Source organism: Cervus elaphus, chromosome X, assembly GCF_910594005.1.
Source record: "Cervus elaphus chromosome X, mCerEla1.1, whole genome shotgun sequence".
NCBI classification, from domain to species: domain Eukaryota; kingdom Metazoa; phylum Chordata; class Mammalia; order Artiodactyla; family Cervidae; genus Cervus; species Cervus elaphus.
Window position 1 is genome coordinate 110,786,670 of NC_057848.1, and position 4,820 is coordinate 110,791,489.

The 4,820-nt window shown below is 37.6% G+C and overlaps 1 non-coding gene across 1 annotated transcript; it reads right to left on the bottom strand.

Moving 5' to 3' along the window:
* Positions 1-262: 262 nt before the first annotated feature.
* Positions 263-369, bottom strand: LOC122690928. The gene has a single exon (XR_006340182.1). It is a non-coding gene; the product is annotated as a U6 spliceosomal RNA (small nuclear RNA).
* Positions 370-4,820: the final 4,451 nt, after the last annotated feature.

Below are 4,820 nucleotides of genomic sequence, written 5' to 3' on the forward strand. Positions count from 1 at the left end.
AGAGACCATGGGCTGGAATGAATGCTACCAGTGGTCAGCTCATTGGGTAGCCAATTGGTCTTCCTTGAGTGGACATATTACCTCCCAATAGTTCTGCATTTACTGTTTTACCAACATGTCTTGCTTTCCTACTTGAACTGCAACACTGGTAGATGGTGATTTAGGAACTGATGAACTGTAGAATTAGAACAAGGGAAGGTCCACCTCTCTTCTCCTACTCATCATTATTATTATTATTATTATTTTTCTTTTTTTCTTTTAAAAAAATATGGAACGCTTCACGAATTTGCGTGTCATCCTTGCGCAGGGGCCATGCTAATCTTCTCTGTATCGTTCCAATTTTAGTATATGTGCTGCCGAAGCGAGCACCATCATTATTATTTGTAATAATAAGAGTTAACATATACTGAGTGTTTACTATGTGCCAGACATTATTCAAAGCACTTCACAACGTATTTTTCATTTAATCTTTAGGATTATCCTTCTATCCTGCATTTACAGATGAGGAAACTAAGGCCCAGGCCCATTGTGTACAGGAGTTTGATTTAAAAGCACTAGGACACATTATCTTCATCTGAAAACAATGCTGAAGTCATCTGCTTTGCTTTGTAAATCACATCCAGGAATGTCTCTCTATTATCTAGAGGCTCTGAAGCAGCATATCACAGAGACTCAGCAAGTAAATATCTCCCTGGCAAAATGCACAAGGGTAGTATATGTTGGAGAACAGAAGAGTGAAAGGAAATTCAGTTATTATTTTGTAATGAGTACTGAGGGAAGGGGACAGGGCAGTATAGCCTCAATCTATCTGTATACTGACAGACTGTCTTCTGAGTCTTGGGCACTATCTGTGGTAGGACATGACACCTAGGGAAAGTGCCAGGCTGTCCTCTTTACACAGCTTCCACTGAATCAAAAGCGGTTTAATTGCTTGAAATTTGAATAAATTAGAGGTTTGCATGGAAAAGCTTAGAATCTGTATGTTATAAAATGAAGAGCCCCCCCCCCAAAAAAAATGAAGAGCCCTTGAAACTAGAAATTAATTGACTAAACTGGTATGTAAAATGTGTATAAACTGAGTGGATGTATTACTGTGTAACTTACTTTGAAATAATAATTTTAAAAAATAGGGACTTCCCTGGTGGTCCAGTGGCTGAGACTCCGAGCTCCCAATGCAGGGGGCCTGGGTTCAATCCCCGATCAGGGAGCTGGATCCCATATGCCGAAACTAAGACTCAGTACAGCCAAATAAATAATTTAAAAAAATCATCATGCTAGGATGAAATTAAAGGGAACAACTTCTGATTTAGTTGCAAGAAATTTCTCATCTCACCTTTTTTTTATTGTTTGCCTTTTTTATTTATTTATTTTTGCACTTTATTGTTCAGTTATACATTTTAACGTGAAGGCAGTTGGTTTTTAGTTTGGGTAAGTTGATCTGGTAGAGTAACCCTCACCTTTTTTAACAATTTATATTTTCTGGCAAATTCTGCCCAGTCTGATATTTACTGCTCGTAGTTAGGAGAAGCCATACTTGCTTGCTGACCTGAGTTAAATATGATAACTTATAGTTTGATTCTAAAGTAAAAAAAAAAATGAAATCATAAGAAGAGAAAATGAAATGAGAAGCAAAAGTTTTAAAACCCTAAGTTTTGGGAATTCCCTGGTGGTTCAGTGGTTAGGATTCAGTGTTTTCACTGCTGCTGCCCAAGTTCAATCCCTGGTGGGGGAATTAAGATTCTGCAAGCCTCATAGCCAAAAAAAAGAAAAGAAAAACAACTGTAAATTTTTATTCTAAACTTGAATCTCAGAAACACATCCAGAAACTTGGAAGAAAAGCTAAAATAATATTTAAATTACAAAAGATAGTGGTGAATAAATTCTTATGCTTTTGTCATATTTGCAATACTTTGGCCTTATTATAGTACTTGGAGCTGTCTAGAGCAGGGGTCCCCAACCCTGGACCAGTGGTGGTCTGTGACCTGTTAGGAATTGGGCTGCACAGGAGGTGAATGGCCGACAAGCAAGAAGAGCTTCATCTGTATTTACAGCTGCTCCCTATCGCCGACATCACTGCCTGAGCTCCTCCTCCTGTCAGATCAATGACATTAGATTCTCAAAGAAGTGTGAACCCTACTGTGAACTGTGCATGTGAGGGATCTAGGTTGCGTACTCCTTATAAGAATCATCCTGAAACCATCCCCCCACCCTGCCCTATTCCATGGAAAATTTTTCTTCCATGAAACTGGTCCCTAGTGCCAAAAAGGTTGGGGACCCCTAGTCTAGAGCCATCAGGTATTTGTTTTACTTTAAATATATTTATTTATTTATTTGGCTGTGCTGGGTCTTAGTTACACATGTGGAATCTCAGTTCTCTGACCAGGGGTTGAATCCATGTCCCCTGCATTGGGAGCATGGAGTCTTAGCCACTGAACCACCAGGGAAGTCCCTTGTGTTTTACTTTTACTTTTATTTGACTGTGTCATTAAGAGTTATTTGAAATAAAGGAGAGTCAAGTAAATTGAAATGTTGTTTTCTGACCCTGCCAGAAGGGGAGATGAAGTCAATACATGGTTCTGAAGCTTTCCCTTCTGTTGGTGTACATTCTCATCTGTCTAACAGTGACTCACCAAGGCACTGATTTTCAGCCAAGGGGATAATACAACTGTAGGTGTGAGTGAAAGCAACTCTCCATGTGGGGGGAGAAGACTAACAGGGAATGGGAGTTTGAAAATGCCTCAAGTAATTCTAACAAACCCTCCTCTCCAGAGTATTTCTACTTAGTCTGGAATATGACTAACTGGTATTTGCAATTTCACATTAAGATCAAGATTTCACTTTAAGTAGCTAGAATAACTTAAATTGGTCTAAATGTGTGAACTACTGTCTATTCAGAAGAGATGATAACCACAGCTAACACTTACTGGGTGTGAACCATGTGCCAGGCACTGTGCTGAGCACTTCATAAGCACTCTCATTTAACTCTCACCACAACCTTAGGAAATTGAATGTTACTTAATTGCTAGTAAGCTGTGGAAGCCACAAATATAACATATAAGATTGTATTTTAAACCACCACACCACACTATTTCTAAGATACTTGGATCTGAAATGTGGGATTTTGTTGACATTTTCTTTTCCCTTGTAGTCCACAAAGAAATTCTACTGGAATCTGGAGTTACAGCTGGCAATTAGAAAGTTGCAGGAAGTGAAATGACATGTAAATTTCCCTTAAGAGAATGAAAATGCATTGCCCCAACTTTTCTATTGTAAATTGACTATCCAGCCTATAACTAGCTTATGATTTGCAACTTAGACACTTTTGGAGAGTAAATTACATGAAATCACAGACTATACCTCTTTTTAGTTTCTTAACCAGGAGTCTAAGAAGCACCTGATATTATATACATAACTTATGCACACACTGATATATTTAAAATAACTGACAAGAACCTATTGTACAGCATAGTGAACGCTGCTCAATACTCTGTAATAACCTAAATGGGAAAAGAATTTGAAAAAGGATACATATATATGTATAACTGGATCGCTATGTTGCACACCTGAAACTAACACAACACTGTTAACATATTCCAATATAAAACTTAAAAAATTCTTTAAATAAAAAAACTTTACATGTATTTATATTTTTTGTGGAGGGAAAATTCAGTTTTTACCCTATTTTCAAAATTGTCCATACTCCCCAAACTGAGTAAGATCCATTATTTTAACCATTGTTTGATAAGAGAACAATGATAAAAGGCTGAAAATTCCTTACTGATAAGAAATCAATTAGTTTTAAGTTTACATATTGAGGCCTAGGAATTTTTTTTTGGCCTAGGAATTTTTGTAATGTATCAGTAATACTGGAAAAGTTTTATCAAATTGTCTAAATCAGGGATTAGACAAGGATGGGGCCTGGGTCGGGGGCTGGGAACAAGTCTCCCTATCACTTGTTTTTTTGATTTAAGTCCTGTCTGACTCTTTGTGATCCCATGGACTGTAGCCTGCCAGGCTCCTCTGTCCAAGGGATTTTCCAGGCAAGAATACTGGAGTGGGTTGCCATTTCCTTCTCCAGGAGATATTCCTGACCCAGGATCAAATTGGCAGGCAGATTCTTTACCACGGAGCCACCAGGGAAGCCCACCTGGGAGGCTTTAAAAAAAAATCTCCTTCTAGACTGGTGAGCTTCACCACTACATACCTAGGAGTTACCTCACACACCCCTCCCAGAATCTAGAACCTTTGTTTACTAATAAAAGCCTATCCTAACTCCCACTGTATTTGAGGAAGAAACAAAGAAACAAAAAGACTGGTTTAAACTCTTGCCTTCAGGGTCATAGGTGCCTAGCACTTAACTGATGTTATTTTCAAAGATAGGCAGACTGTCATAATTTAGCATAAAGAAATTTAAGAAGTGAGTTGTCTAAAATAAAGTTTCTAATATACTTTCTCCTGGTACAGTTGTCAAAACTGAAGCAAAATGTATCGGCACCCAACCAACCTTCACTTCTCATTGACAAATTCTTTTTCCTTTCTAAGTATTTAACTATTTCTCCAGTTTTGAGCATTTATTTGCTCCCAGCTTTCCCACATAACCATTTTCTCCCTTTAAAGTATTCATGTTTTCAAAAGACGGAAACACGCAAAAAGTGAATAGTTTTGCGATCATTAATATGACATACCCTCTGCCTACTAAAATGTGATTTAATTCTGCTTATTCTGTTATTTGACCACTTTTAAAGATAATTGAGTCAAAATTTTGGTTAATACAAGGTCTTATTTGTACTATATAAGTGACAGGATACAATCACACATTT